This window comes from Emydura macquarii, unplaced genomic scaffold, assembly GCF_026122565.2.
Source record: "Emydura macquarii macquarii isolate MOO-44397 ecotype Brisbane River unplaced genomic scaffold, CSIRO-AGI_Emac_v2 contig_374, whole genome shotgun sequence".
NCBI classification, from domain to species: domain Eukaryota; kingdom Metazoa; phylum Chordata; order Testudines; family Chelidae; genus Emydura; species Emydura macquarii.
In genome coordinates, this window is record NW_027130511.1 from 10726300 (window position 1) to 10743152 (window position 16853).

Sequence of the window (16853 nt, forward strand, 5' to 3'; positions counted from 1 at the left end):
ATTCCTCCCTCAGAGCCAGATCCCATGAAGTTAATGGAAATTTTGCCTGAGAGTAAAGGCTGAATATTGAGCCCCATGTTGACATACTTCAACAATCCAACTAAACCAATAAATTTTAAGGCCCCACGCAAAATGGTTTTTATGCAGTTATTTAATTCATTTTGTATTTCATCATAAAATGCTAATTCCTTCACACACAGAACTAACTTGGGCCTATTTCCCAAAAATAACAGTTAAGAACCTTTTGTGTCCTTTCCATCTCTAACTGGTACTGCACAGTTTCAAAAGGCTCCTTTAGAACTCCTCCAGCATAGTAAATCCCTTCCATGCCCCCAGGGGAAGTTAACCACTCCTTTAAAAATTCTTCTCTAATTTGGTTAGAGCAAAAGCTGCTTTTGGTTAGTGCAGAGCCACCTGTTTTTCATTATTTCCCTTTTCTTTATGCTGCATGTCTATGACCTTAAAGACTCAGCAGACCTCTCTGGAACCTTAAATTGTGAAGTGCGGAAGAAATGCCTGCTGATTTGCATGACTTAGTCAGTAGCTAACTCGTTGCTGCCTTTATAAACCAGCAACGAAAAGGAGACCCAAGAAGCAAACAATATTGTCCTACCCCACAGCTAGCTTTTTCCTTCTGCATCCCAAACACGCCTCATCTAAAAGTAACACTCACTCGGGTACCCTGCAGCTATTCCTGTCAGAGTGCTGTGGCCACATTCCAGTGATACTGCTCAGCGGGGAAGTGCCTAGGCAATATAATTTCTCCCTCCTTCCTGCCTGTAAAGACAAAAAATTTCACAAGTGGCCTGAGGGCAAATTATATTTAATTTTAAAATGAAAAACTTTCCTTAAAAAAAAATCACATCCAGTAGTTATTTATTTATTTTCTATCAAGTAGGGGTTATAACGTTGATTGCTCTCCTCATCTTGTCCAGATGCTCTCACCCCCTTTTTGATATAGGAGTGTGCTCTTGGGCTTTTAGACCTGGATCCTATGGACACACACCTAAGCATATGCTTTTCTTTACTGGTCCCAATGAATAAAGTTAAACACAAATGTGTTTGTAGGCGTTTTCTCCTGCTCTCCTCTTGCCCTGCAAGATGACTTTGTATTACCTGCCTGCTGCTTTTTTTGATGTTGAGCATCGTACTATTATTATACCTTGCATTTTGTCCAAATTACATATCCTTTTGGGATTCAAAAATGCAGAACACAAGACATTCAGATATGAATGTAGATGTGTTTTGAAAAGATGACAGGAATTTTGGAATATAAGAAGACAAACCTCATCTAAGACACTTTTCTCTGTTATGGATGGATGGATCCAAATGTAAAACTGGTCCATAAGACATTTCATTTTATGAAATAGCGGTAGGTACCAACCTTCAAAAGAAAGTGTCTAGTTTCATTTCTTGCTAGTCTGACAAACTAGTAAGAAAGCACTTGCATCTTCAGTATTAAAGATGGTCTAATGCTCATGGTTCTATTTTTAAAAATAAATGGCAGATTAAGATGTCTATTGTGTCAGATTTGTTGATTTTTTAAAATAAATAAAAATGTTCTCAGTGTCTTAAAAGTTCTATAATAAGCAGATCTACCATTTAGTATCATGCTTCTATTGACATACAGCTCTCATGCTTTCTATGAGTCTCAGATGTGATCACTTCAAAGAGCATCAGAACAAAAGTAGGATGGGAAAAAAGTTCCTATTCCTTAATGCAAAAGTGTTGTGTTTGCCTTTTAAAGTTTCATAGTTTCAAGAGTCTTCAGCATGTTGATGAACATCTGCACTACAGCTTTCTAAAATAGGTTTCTTCATCACGTAGTGTCATTGATTAAGGCTTTAAACATTAACAGGTTGTTCATTTTTAGTCAAAAATGGCAAACTGTTCTAACTAAAACAGTGTAAACTACAGAGCCAATTATGACAGATTATTTCTGTTGGGATGTGAGTGCAGGCATTCCAGAAGAATTCATAAGTATGTTGTCTCCTGGCTTGGGTAAGCACTGCTCCCCCACAACCTCCACACCCCTAGCTGGAGACAGAGAGATTCCCCTCCCCACCTTTTCCTGTTTCAATCCATTTTAAGAACTAAATATAGGAAATTAGCAATAGGCTGAACCCCAGAGGTTTGTGGTGTATAGAAGCATCCTCCAGTTGGGATCCTCATTTGAATTTATACAGAGGTCACACCAGGTACTATGACTGTGCCATAAAACCAGCCTTTTCCAGTTAGACCCTGGCTCCCTCCCTACCTATTTTGATCTTCTGCCAGGGGTAGGGGAAGCATAGTGACCACTACCTCCCACACCATTTGATACAACTGGCCTGGCTGCTTCTCTGTCGTCTTTATGGGACATTTCTTCTTTTCTCTTGCCCCACCCCCAGCCTTGCCTTCCTACTGGCAGATGCTTTTTGTAGTCTCTCTCTCCCACTTTTAGTGCATTTCTATTCCCCACCCCAACTGTGACATTTTTCTTTCCTATTCATCCTGGGATTCTCACATCTTTTCCTCTCCTCTCTGATGTTGCTCTCCTCTCTCCTGCCACACCACACTCCCTGCACTTGATGCCTGAGCTAAAACTTTTTCTTGCTTGTAGGAAGCAGCAGGGGGAGAAGTGAACATAAATAGCAACTGACTGTTAAGCAGCAGCCTGTGGGCTCCAGATTAGGGCAGGGAACTGCAATCAAAACAATTTTTGTCCTAGCTACTTGGGAAGGGATGGAAAGGTAGGAAGGAGAGGGAGGGAGACTTTGAACAATAGCCAAAATACTGGGACAGTCCTACTGTAATAGAAATGGAAAGCGTGCTGTCTGTGGCGTCACTCTATTGGCACTACTAATGGCTGCCTACAAATAGTGCTATTTCACTTCAATGACTTTGGCCAGGTCTTTAAAGGTATTTAGGCACCTAGAGTCCCCTTGATTTCAATGGGAGTTAGGCACCTAAATATCCTTAAGGCCCTAGGCTTTTATGTCATCATATTTACCCAGGACTCACTCATATTCATTTATGACCTCCTATATTTTTCCTGAGAATCAGGATAGTAGGACATCAAACAACATTTCCCAGTTCTTGGTACCAAATCTGCACATGGCAATCTTCTCCCATGAGGTGCCTGTGACCCAAAGGCCCCTTGGCAAATGGTCCCCAGTTCTTTGTAAACAACTCTGATCTCATACCTGACAAACTCACTATACCAAATGTATTGCTTTCAGGATACTGGCCATAAAGGGAAGCATGTATGGTCTCCACTGAAAACTTGCAACTTATCAAAGTTCATAATCATGGCACAACATGTGTCTAGGTAGTATTTAAGGAATAATGTAACTATATTGATTTTAAGGCTAAAAAGAGTCACCACGAACTAATACTACTGAGTGACAACTGGTTCATGCAGGAGGGTGTTCCCACCCGTCCTGGTCAGCCAGCGAGGTAATGGAAGGCTCTATTGTCTACCAATGCCCCATCACAGAACAGTTAACAGAAAATAATCAGAGACAATGGCAACAAATCAAAACCACGTGGAGGTAAAAAATGAACATTATAACAGATGACTGTCTATGAATAAATACAAAAGACTGTTTCTGTGTAACACAGAGTGGGAAGAGGTACTTTGGATCGATTCCTGAGGAGACATCTTGTTGAGTGGTGTTTATTTTCCATGAAAAACTGGATCCTGTGAAGCCAGCCAGATATACAACAGATTGAACTTTGGGGTGGGAGGACCTACTTTATTAGATGAGAAAGGTAACTAGTAATAAGGGTAGGTCCTAGTTCACGCTTGATGATTTTGTTTTGTATTGTAACCATTTATTTCTATCAGTCTCTCTTCTCTATTCTTTCTTAAATGAACCTCCTTTTGTTTCATTACAAGTGCTGAGTGTTATACAGGAGCAGTGGTTTAAGATAAAATTGGGATACACTGCTTCTTTGGAGGCAGAGGATCCGAGATTCCTGTGAGTAGCGAATGTCAGGGGTTGAATATCACAGAAGAATGCTTCAAGGGACTTGCATGTGCCTCCTGTTAACCTGCAAGCTAAAGTCAGGGCTGGCAAAGTCAAGAGGAGAGTTCTTGAGTGGCTGAAAGGCTGGTGGTGTTAGGGAACTAACACCCAATTTCCACAAGCAAGACTCCCTCAGGCTGGCGACAAGGGGTTATAAAGGTGACCCACAGACTGGGGTAGCCCAACTGTTGGCCCAGTGCTGTAAGATTCTTTCACTTTGTAGCTGCTGTCATGCAAGAAATTTCTTCATTTTGAGTTTCCATTTCGAAAAGGTAGGGTTAAAAAAAAGCTAGGTATTATTCCTAAACCAAATGAAATTGCACTTGTGACATCAAAATGGATTTTTTTTGAAGTAGTACACTGGATTGACAGAAAAGCAGCTGCACTGCAACAAATGAAAGTGGAAATTAATAAGAAACCAAGGTAAAAGAAAGACTATTGGTTTTGCACACCCACAGCAAATTGGCTGGATTTACAAAAGCACACTTTGATCTTTCCCAGACTAATTACTGCTCTGTGTTTGACTGTTTTGTGCATTAGTTGCCCTTCATAGAAAAATGAAACTACTGTAGTACACAGCTGTAATACTAATGAAAATATGACATCCAATAAACAAAGCATGGCAAAGATCAGCCAATACAATAACTGTATAATACAACTTTAAAATGTCCTTTGTATACAAATAATGACACACTTAAGGTGGTTTTGAACAATGAAGCAATATTAAATGGTGTGAGCATGGGTCTGAGAGAGAGTGAGAGAAATTGCATACAAGACTGGTATATAGAGTTTTGTGAGAAAAACAGTTTTAAGACCTACTACACAATTTGTAAGATTAGATGATCTGATAAATGCATAAATATTTTGAACACTGATTTCATATAGTAAGGATGACATATTCCCAGAGTCATAGATTCAAAGAGCAGTAGTTCCATACTTATACTTATTTTGGATTTCATAGGTCCATGGTATCCAAAGATGAAAGAAAAAATAATTGAAATAATTGTAAGCTGGAGAGAGAATCAGTTAGTAGAACAACCAGAATTAGTCTTTTAGTCAACAAGTATTCCTCCTCAAGGCTTTAGGACTATATCAGTTAGAACAAGAGAAACAAAAATAGCTTTACAAGAAAGCAAACTGAAAACTTCACCCATAACAACTGGGTACAAAACCATACCTTCAAAAAAACCTTCCCACTTCTGTAACTCAAGTGGTTGTTTTTACAGTTTCCTGTATTCCCTCGGAGAGTCTGATCAGGCTTTCAGTCTCCATTCCTGCACACCTGTTAACTCCTTGCTTGCTGAAAAATAAGCAGAGCCTTGGGACACTGCAACCCGTGGCAGAGACAACATTGGTCTCCAAATCAGATACTTAGGAGAGGAATCACACAGAAGTGACATTTTATTGTTAACTAAGGCCCTATTCTCCTGATTCTAAGAACATATTTTTATGATTGTTTACTATTCTGTATTACTATGGTGCCTAGGGGCTAAATCTATTGATTTTTAAAAGCTTGGGCTGCACATATTTCTAATACAAGGATAACATATTTACTTTTGATTTGAACCCTAAAACTTAAAGCTGCCATAGACTGATGCTCTGAGTGCAGCATTAAGCTCTTAAAATAGATGTTCCTGATGTGGATTTGTTCTATGATATATTATTCTACAGCATCCAAAAGAGTGATGGCTATTTGGGACCTAGGCACCCTTGTATTTGTACTCTACACACTACTGCAATCATATTTTGTACAAAATATGCCTTATGGGGTATCACATGAAAACTAATAACTTTCATTATTTTCATAATGCTTATATATATATTTCATATGGTTATTAATATCATTGTAAAATGCATGTGCAAACCTTTTATGTGAAATTATGAATTTCCTCTGTATGATGTGACTAGAACATGTTTAAGACAAGACAGCCTACCCTAGGTAAAAGCAATAAACACATCTGTCATAGACAAAGGAATGTGGTTTTACTTCCATTTACACTAAACAAAGCTATCGAGCTAAACCAGACAGGGTTCTCCTGCTCCTGACCTCAAGACAGAAAATTAACATGACTCCTGCACCCAAGAGAGACAGGAGACTGAATCCCCAGGAGACCTTTTTGACTTGTATGACAAAAAGCAATCCTTTTGGATTATAAGAAACAGATACTGACTTCATCTTTATTCTTCAACTTAGAACTTAATGTCTTCTGTGAATACACAGTGATAGGGTCTGTGCATTGTAGAGAAATATCTCTGAGGAGCATCAGGGCTGGAGTTCACTAACTGTTATCTGCTAGATGAGGAAAATTTGGCCCAGGGGAGCCTTGAAGAGTTTGCTGGTGAAAAAGAGAGCTCCCTGCCACATCAGTCTGACACACAGTCTAATCACCCACAAAATGCACTCTTGCTGAGGCAGAGAGGTAACACAGTGGCTGGTAGCTCTGGGTATCCTCAGCAGCATGTTACAGTACCTCACAGAATGCATAAGGAGATGTGGCCTTGAGTACTCCCCTTCCACTGTCCTGTAAAGTCCTCATAACCCCAAAAAGGCTGGGCCCAGGATTCCTGGGTGGCTCGACCCCTTATCTTGTCGTGGTCACTTAGGACAGGGATTAGGATGTCCCCCTCAGGGGTACTCTCTCTGCACTGAGCACTTCCCTGACCCACTGATCATTGCATAAAGTTCAAAGCAAATACAATTTATTAAACAGCAACCAATTAAAAAATAAGGAAAAATGAAAAAGGTTAAAGGAAAACACTTAACACTGCCCTGTTGGCATGGGGACACCATACACAGCATCTCTGGGATATAAGGGACATTCACAGTCTGTTTCTCACGCCTCATAAGCCTCCTGCCCAGGCCCTGGATGTGCTGCAGGGATACAGCGGGTCAAATCCTTCCTCTGGCAGGGGCCACATGCCCCCAGGTTCTAGGTGGCAGGACCCTTCTTCCCAGTGTTGCTCTCCCCCACATTGGGGTCACGATCCCCCTCCATGTCTAGCCTTCAAGGCCTCTTGGCTGGTGATGTCTCCCTGCACTGAGCCCTCTGCCCTCTAGATGGCTCCAGCCCCAGCTCCACTCTGCTTCAGCGCAGCTGTTGTTCTGCCTCCAGCTCAGCTCCCTGAGCTGCTCTTCTGGTTCTGGCTGCTCTGGCTCTGCTCCCAGCACAGCTCCCTGGGCAGCTTCTCTGGCTCTGGGTTTGGCTCTCTCCCTTAGGTCAGCCCTGCTTGGCACAGGCAACTCCAGTTCACATGGAAGACAGGAGCCTCCTGGCTCCCTCATTTGCCTGTCCGCCCTGTCAATAAGGTTTGCCATCACTCTAGCTGCAGTCAAATTGCACAAGATGATCTGGTCCCATGTTTACAAACTACTCTGAAGATTAGCACTGCTACTTTAAAATGCTTACTTAGCACTTTTATCTCCATAGTTTTTTTTAAAATATCTGTCTCAGACTGTACATTTTTCCATATTAGGAATATTTGAAAGCCTTGTAAATAAAACCTTGTTTCTGTCATGTGTGGATCTCCATTCTTATGTGCAGTCTAAATGAAGATAATATATTAAGGCACACAGTTTTCCTAATAAACAGTGCCCCTTCATTTTGCAAAAAGAAATTAGCTCATTGCTGTAGTATTGTTTTTCCTCAACACAGAGCTAATTCAAAAACTTTTCATACTATAACCTGAGAAAAGTCTCTGGAAACAGAAACTGGATTTTTGTAGTGACTGAAGCTGTTTCCAATAAAACTCTTCTAACAATCCTATAAAATAATGAAACATTCTTTCATGTAACATACAATCAATTATATACTTGTGGCTGAAAGATTTTTGGGGAACTCTAAATAGTTAATGTCCCATATTTCTATTTTTTATGGGACAAATTCTGCTTTAAATTAAATATTTAATTGGAGCGAAGCCATTCATAAATAACAATGTGTATAAATCAGAATGGGATAATAAGAGTGTTACATATATGCACCTTGTTTCCATAAAGATTTTGGATTCATTCCTCCCAAAATAACAAAAATGTGTTAATTTATTCAACTGCAGTTAACATATCCTCACTTTCTGCGCAACTGGATGCTAAAATTAAGGCCAATGTGCACCTGAAAATTTGAAAGGGAATTTCATAAATATATATCTTTAAAGATTTTCTATAGGAACAAAATGTTTCTCTCAGTGGTTTATAGATTACTTCCAGCATATTAGAGATTGGTACATTCTGGCAAGGAACTCCATTCCATTCTAGGCCAAAAAAACAATCTTAGACTAAAATATTAGGTCTTTCAGGAAATCTCATAAAAATAAACTCAACCAATAATGCAGCCTTAACTGTGCCAAAAAAATGATATTTTATTCTAAAGGCTGGAGTTTGAAGAGTACTTTTAAATATAACACTATAGTCCCGTTGTGTGAATATTAAGAGAGCACACAACATTTTTCCAAGTAGGAAAGAACATTGGGTAGGATCCTTGCACACCTTACTCAGCTGATTAAACCCATGAAGGATCTGACCCTTTCCTACAAAATATTTACCACCGCACTGCAGTTTTTTAACCCATTCATTTCTATACTTTTAAAAATATTTCAGAAACCTAACATACAGAATTTAAGTGATTACATACAATTAGATGCAAAAGAGTTTCATAATATATTGCAGGAATGGGAACCTGGATATCAAGTTGCATTGCTGTTACCCCTATAAACAGTGCACTACTAGTACATGGTACAGTCTTTACACATATTTCCCAGTCTTTAGCTAGAAGAAAAGTTAATGTAATTCAAAGTAATTTTTTTTCCTCCACAGCTAATCATAACCCACCCAAAAGGAAAATACATCCTGCAGGAGACAACAGAAATATATACCTGGGTTATAAATTAAAAGCCTTTATTCCACAATTTGGTAAGGTTCTCCCAAAGAACCTTTCCTCATGAAAGTGATTTATGGCGCAAGTACCTCATTGTATAAAATGAGAATTAGTACTGCATACCAAAACAAATGGGTCTCTTTCCTACTGAGCTATCATATACATGGCATAACAGGCAATTTAATTACTTATCAGCCATCCCTTACTGTCTATATTATACAAAGAAAGCCAGTGCAGATGTAGTGTTATCATCAAAAATGAAAGCGTCTAATAATTTAAATATCAGTAATTATTGTACCACTGAATATTGTACCGCTGTATTGAATTTGTCAACTGTTGTTCATGTGTACGGTATATATAAAAACTGATTCTGATCTCACAGTGATGAGATGCAGAAGTAGTTCACTGAAAGCAATGGAGTTACAATAATAAAAAAATGGTGTAATGTGACACCAGGACCATAGGAATTATAATGTACCCAATGCATTATCCCATCGGTGCAAATTACACAGTCCTTAAGCCACATATCTGAGATTGGAATTGGGCTCTTATTTGAACATATATACTTAACCTTGCTGTAATGTTCCATTCAGATAATGAATAACATAAGCAGTAGGATTGTGCTTGCATATTCATTGTCAGAATATCTAAAACCTCTTCATATTAAAGCTGACAATGAAAGCATCAAGGTGACAGTTGATGCCACTTTTGGAAGTAATTCATTCATGTTGCTTTGAAGATATTTCTTAGCAGAAATCCCACATTATAGAACCTAGTTTCCTAGAGGCATCCTGTATAAAAGGCAATGTTAAAAATCATGCCTCTGATAACGTCTTTAATTGTAGTCATAAGATACAAAATATTTATATAATTTTAGAAATTGACAATGAAGAAAGTCACTTTTTTTAACTAAACAGAAATAAAGAAAATCATAAGTAGTATTGTGAAAAAACGCAAAAAGACCAATGGGAACAGTCACTAGTGGAAAAATTAAAGCTTTTCCATTTTTAAAAAATTTTATCTTTTATTTTCTCCAACTTGGAATTCAGAAATGGTATCTGTTTCTTTTTTTTTTTTTTTTTAAAGAAAAGAAAGGGGTTGGCGTGAACTTTGCTAAAAATATCAAAAAGTTTTCAAATTACTCTTACAAGAAATTGTAGTATTTCATGCTAAATGGTATCCACTTCAACACAAAGGTAATGTCTCACTCTCAAAAAAATAAAAATCTATATTCTGCTCTTTCTTGCATTTCCCATTAAAAAAAACCCCGCACATTAGACAAACATTTCTATCTCTGGACAGCTTTCTCAATCTTTTTATTTTTATATTTTGTTTCTAAAAGGGATACTTAGTTTTAACTAGATTGCAATTTTAGTTTAAAAGAGTTGAAACAGATTTTCTAGAATGAGTTAGAAAGTAGCCATTGAGAGTATTACCTGCAGATACTTTTAGAGATGCAAGAGCAAGGAACAATTGTCTCTCTAGATTTAATACAGATAATGTTTGATTCTCTGAGACAGAAGTAGTGTAATTGTGATAAAGACAATACGATTGACTTTTTAAAGTGTACATTTTCTATATTAATATTTGTTTTATTGAGCTTATTTTTCTAGCATTCATTTCTAAAGCACCCATTCTCACCTTAATGTCAAGTCACTCAATTTAATTGTTTTATTCCAAAAATTCTGAACACACATTTTCTTCTGCTTACACAAGTATTTTTATTCATGAATTTTAAATGCATTTTTTAAATATTCTGCATTTTCATTATTGCAAAGTTGGGATTAAAGCAAGTGGCCTATAAAAATAACAGAGCATTAATTATTGTATGAGATGATGAATAAAATGAGTGAGCATATGACTAATACTTTTTGAAGTCACTAGCAAATCATTTCTGATATAGACATCCTTTGATTTCTGATCATATGATTTGGAAATTTTATACACAGAAACCATAATACGTTTGTTTGCTCTTCTGAAAATGACAAATGCCCAGATTTTAAAGATATTGGGTGATGCCCTGAATGCTTAAGTCATTTTTGAAAATGGGATGTAGTCATCTAAATTACTAAGGCCTTGCAATGCTGAGCAGAGCTAGAGCCACAAAAGGCCACTTTAGGCATCAAAATGCAACGTTTAGGTGCCACTGAGTTCTTCAAAACCCCCATTCAGCTGCTACTTAACCCAAGAGGCACCTAAATTCCCCAGGAACATAAGTTTCTGCTTGTGGGCATGCACAAAATCCCCTCAGTCCTGATGCTGCCAAGCTGCTTGATTCCCAAACCCCAGCGAGACTCACCTATCCCCATCTACATCACCTGCAGGGCCCAATCCGGTAGGTGTGCTCAGAGCAATTAAGTATTTAAATCATTAAATATTAATTGGAGCAGGGACTTGAACTTGACTCTCTCACATCCCAGGGGAGTGCCCTAACCACTGGCATGTAGAGTTATTCCTTTGTTTTTTCTCTGTGGCCCAAAAGAATATTTAATTATTTACACAAAATGGAACAGTTCCAAAAAGAGAGAGACTGCTCAGTAGCCTTGTAGTTAGGGCACTCTTCTGGAACGTGGGAGACTTGGATTCAAGTCCCTGCTCCCAATCAGGCATTTGAACCTGGGTCTTCCACTGAGTCCCCTAACCATTAGCATATTGGCTCTAATGGTGAGCGTCCCACTCTCTCAACTGATTTTTCACAAGGAAGGGCTGAGGCATCTAACTCCAGGAGAGGGTGCATGGCTGAGCGTCCTGAGCAGCAATTGTCACCTCTTTATGGCCCAAAGTTAGGCATCTAAGTACCTTTGAGGGATGGGTCTTGGGCCCTGCCCCTCTCCTCAGCTTTTCCCTGTTGCTTAGCTTAGCCCCATCCTTCAAAGTTCCTTAGCTGCCTAACTTTAATTCAAAGTTGGCAGGGGAAGGGGGCATGAAAGAAACAATGTTCATTGACTTTTATGTGCCTATTACCCTGTTTTAGACCTCCCTATGGCACAATCTTTAAATGCAATTGAGGTGACAAATACAATTACATCAGATAACATGTCAGCTATCAAAGCAACTGAATTTGGAGATAAATTGACAGTCATGGAATACCACAGCTGAAGAAAGGACCCTTAATCTCATTCCAAAAAAAGGGTGAGGTCTCTTCACTCAGCTCTTGAAAGCATCAGTTGAAAATCCACAAACCCTTTTATTTTGAGTAAATAGAAGTTACAATCACTAGTTCTATGAACCAATCGTTCAGTTATTTGTTACCAAAAAGAAAATCTGCTATATAATAAAACACTCTACAAAGGCAAGCTTCACTAGACATCATCAGCAGTGTCTTTAATATTTCCCAAAACCTGAGTACACCTGCTTTTCAAAATCAGACATCTTGAAAAACATTGTGCTGTTTACACCAAAAGGTAAATACAGATGCTACTGGGAGTTAGTTCAATGCAAGTGAATTCAAAGTCTCCTTCTATAGAACTCTGTGAAAACTTTATGACAATTCATTCTGCTGTAATTTCATGAACACTATGGTGTTTGTTCCTGTTTTAAATTCTGTGACACACACAAATGTCCCTCATCTGAAAGTGTCTTTAAAAAGAGGTTATCATCAGATAATAAGCCCAAGTCAGACATCTTCAGATGCTATCCGGCAAAAGCTAGAAAATATTTATCACTATTATTTATGGTAACAGGTTGGGGGGAAAAAGAGATTTCAGTCTTTTACTAATTGAGTACATTACATGTAGTCAATGCATAACCATGAGAGGACTGCACAAATAACAATGCTGTGCTTTGCTCACTTTGACCTATTAAGAAAATTACTTGATGCCTTTTTAGCACATGAGAAGATAACTTTAGAATTAGCTTTAAAATCAAATTGTTTCCCACATTAATTATAGTTTGGTAATTAAGAGAATTAACAGTAATTAAGTTGCCAACAATGACAAGTAATCACAGCATCTTTACTTCTTTTAGTATCATATGGCAAACACAGATTCTCCTTGATTTCAGTGGAACATGAGTAAAGTTTGGGTGCATATGGCCACACACACATACAGACTCAGGACCATACTCTGGGTCCTATATTTTCCACAGCTGAAGAATGTGTCATGGAATCAAATATTTGCTACGAAATTGTCATCACAGAGTGAGTTGACCTTTTCAGAGGGTTGGGACTCAACCCCACCTGTACCAGGTATAGCCTGCCTCTCCAAGTGAAAGGAATGTGTCTAGAGGGAGGGGAGTCATGTGATGGGATCATGTGACTTAGAACTAGGCCTGCTGTGCAATATAAAGGGTAGCCTGTGTTCAGTGACAAAGCAACACTAGCGCTATGTGAGCTTTCAGAGTATGAGAGAAAGGCTGGGGTAAGCACTGCTGTAGGAACACATCCTCAGTGTCAGAATTAACAACTCTGCATCAACAGTATGCACCAGCTAGGAAGTCTGGATGTGTTATTTTGAACTTTAAGTTAATAAATCAGACTCCCAAAGAGGCAGCATTATTGAGAACATCTCCAGAGTGAAGTGTTCTTAACTGGGAAGGAAGGGGAAATGAGGCACCAAAGCCAGACTGAATAAATCCTACTACAATTGTGCTCCAGCTTGAATTTCTTTAAAAAAAAAAATTGTTTATTCCTCATGATTACACAGACCTTAAAAACATGAACCCAGCGTAGTCTGATGTGCAGTTGTTTTCCAGAGTCCTCAGACGCCCTGAAACAGTGGCTCTGAAAGAGTGTACCGCCCCATTGAAAAATGACATCACCTATTTCAGTGCTAACCTTTTAACAGCAATAACTAGCTAATATCCTGCACTCCCAAATCAACTCCTGCCCCTTCGAGGTACCAAAGCCTCCAGTTCGCTCCCGCTACTCTCTTCCTCACCTTTCAATGCTCTTATTTATGGTCAATACAAAAACCTGCAGCATGCTGAAAATTGGATTGTAGAAACATAGTAAAATACCTGAATTTACTAGCAAAAGCATACAGGTGCCAAGGTACTGGTTGTATTATTTATTTTCATATTTAATTTAGTAACCACTTCTGTTTGTTAAATTAAGTGAAGCTGTTGCGGAACTTCCAATCTGCCATGGAAATTTAGAGAACTTGCCACAGAATTTCAGTCCAGCTTGCTGCATGGCACTGGATACAGACATTCATCTCTCCCTCTAGGCTTTTCTCCTAGAGATTGCAAAAAACTAGTGAAGTCTGAGGTTCCATAAAGCCTCTAAAATTTTAGAGGCCAAATTGTCAGCAGGGCTCAACCCGTCCTTTTAAATTTACTTGCACAAATTTTGAACGCATATCTATTAATCCACACAAAATATATATTTGCACATACTGCCTGCTTTCTGGATATAAACGCTTTCACGCGTTGGATAGACGGTGTTAAATCACAGGCCACTTTTGGACAATTTGGCTTCCATGTTTTGATTTCTAGAGCTTTCTAAAAGCATGCTAGAACTTTTAGATTATAATAAAAACACTTTTTAAAAAATTACTCATCATTGATAAGAATCAATAGTCACTTCCATCAGTGTCCTAATCCAACTTTGGTGCCTGCCAATTTGCAGCAAATATGATCAGGGACAGAGACAACAGCAGTACTTTTACCACTGAAAGTGGTGAAAAATGGACAGTCTTCTCTAGCCCCACATACAAATACCCGCACCTGTTAATTCTTTAATCTCTTATCTAGAAACCACAACCTGATCCTGCAAACACTTCCACATGCAAGTAATGATTAGTCCCATTGCCTTCAGAATCAGACCCAAAGATAGCAATTATTTTACCACAGCATCTATAATAAGTAGCAACAAAGACGCTGTTCCTGTCCTGAGAACTGCATAGGCAGATCTTTGTGCTCACACAGTGACCCGTTGACATCAATGAGACTCCATGTGAGTGCAGGGGTTCACCTGCGGGGATCTCAGTACAGGATTCGGGACCAAGACAGCACTAATTTATCTACAGTATCCAAAGTGCCTATCAACCAAGAAAACACCATGTTATTTATCCAGATTGTATAAAACAGCAGCTAAACACCAGGAATTTAGTAACAAGTATTCACAGTAATGAACATAGCACTCCCCCTTCTTTACTCTTCCCTTCTATCCTACCCCATTCTTCCCACCATCCCTCCGCAAAAAAATGTCACCAACATCATCATGTTATTTGGCCTTACCTTTCTCCCTCAGAATCCGGGTGCTAGCAGGATGACTACGATGCCTGTAGGAACAAGCTGCTTCCTCCAGCTAGACTGCTGGATAATGTGCCAATAAGTCCTCTTCGTTCTTTTCTTATTCTGAACAATTCCTTGCTCTCCAAAGCCATTTAAAAACCTTCCACAGGGAATCAGTATAAATTAACCACATACTATGCTAACTATAGAGATTAAATATAAGTTTAAACTCCCAAATATGCTGTTATATATAAGATCCTAGAACAAGAGAGACGGAAACTTGTCACATTCTTCATTCAGTTACATCGGATTTCTTCCATCATTTTCTCAATGGTCAGTTGGTTCCTTTGAGGGGCCTGGGGAAAAAAAAAAGATATGATCTATTCTATAGCAACTTCCAGACTACTAAATACTAACGAACAGAAATAAAGTTAGCAAGGCAACAGCATTAATTTTTAGGCGTTAAGATGACAATTAACACACAAAGAAATAGTACAATGCATGAACAAGATATAAGAAAGAAACAACAATGAAAAGTAGTGTTTGTGTGTCCTCTGGAGTAAACTTCATTGTAAAATTTAACATTATGCATGTCTTGATTTTGGATCTAAAATACTTAAAAAAAAAAAAAAAATTTCAGTATTCCCTTTTAAAGACTCAGAGAAAAATCTTCAAATCAAGAACTACAGCCTTCCTTCTCTCCCCCCACATAAAGTTGCTTTAGAAAAATGACAGGCAAATTCCCATCTGTACATTCTGCAATGGATCCACTGAGCCTACATCAGCAGAAGGTGATGTGATGAATTTGCCAAGTAGTGAATCTGCTGCTCTTCTCTCTCCTGACTGGAAGGTGACAGGTCTGCATGGAGGAGAAGATTCTGGGGCTATTGAGAGGACAGTGTGTGAATAGTGCATCAGGTAAGCAGAGGGTTTGGGGATCCTGCAATTAGCATGGCAGTTGATGGAGTGTTTACCAGGACTTAAAAACTTGCCTAAATTGTGACACACCTAGTGCCACCAAGGATTATAAGAATAAAGCAACTCCCTGGGAGCTGGAGGAGGTGGAGATGGGGTGCCTGTTGCAGATCTCACCAACCCAGCATCTAGGGTAGTTTGTATAACATCTTGACAGATACTGAAGTGCTAGGATGGCCATTATCAAATCCTTGCTGCTATGGAAACTGAACTAAAATCAAAAAAAGAAATTAAAACAGGGAGATAACAAAAAGCAGGGAGACAAAAAAAGCTTTGGGACTAATACATAAATAATCCCTGAAATCTCAGAAGACAGAGAGAGAGAGACAGTCTGCTCCCAGCAAACTGAACTCCAGTGCCTGAGGTTGGGGTACTTGAGATAAGATAGACCTACCTAAGCTTTGTGTAAAACAAAGATGTGGAGATTTTTGTGCTGAAAACCCTTTTCTTTTTGTGGTTTGATTCCTACTCTGAAAATTAAATAATACTTGGTTTTGAAAAGACTATTTTATATGACTATTGACCTACAGGATACAGCTCTCACAGGGAAGGTTTACAAGGCAGGTGAGCCTGCAAAGCATTCATGGATTGTAAACAGGTGCTACATCCAGGAGACCCAGTCTAAAGAGAGAAAGAATCATAGGGTTCCTCCCCAGAGAAGGGAAGGCTCAGGATCTGTCACCTGGAGGGGTCACGCTCAGAGACACTGACGGGGTCAAAGGTGCAGATAGAATTGAGATATCCTTCTGTGACATAACCAACATCCAATCTCGACTATTAAGTAGCTCTGCCACCCCTGCCCTCTAACCTGGAATGTCCTTTACAC

At 38.8% G+C, this 16853-nt stretch overlaps 1 long non-coding RNA gene across 2 annotated transcripts in view; it reads right to left on the reverse strand.

The window, feature by feature from the left end:
* Window positions 1-16853, reverse strand: part of LOC137143877 (uncharacterized) — a 50930-nt gene that overhangs the window by 20326 nt on the left and 13751 nt on the right. The window contains exons 2-3 of one of the 2 annotated variants that reach the window (XR_010917294.1): window positions 15056-15408; window positions 674-777 (exon numbers count right to left, since the gene is read on the reverse strand). This is a non-coding gene — a long non-coding RNA (uncharacterized lncRNA). The remainder of the gene's footprint in view (window positions 1-673; window positions 778-15055; window positions 15409-16853) is intronic. The other variant, XR_010917293.1, reaches the window with a different exon arrangement.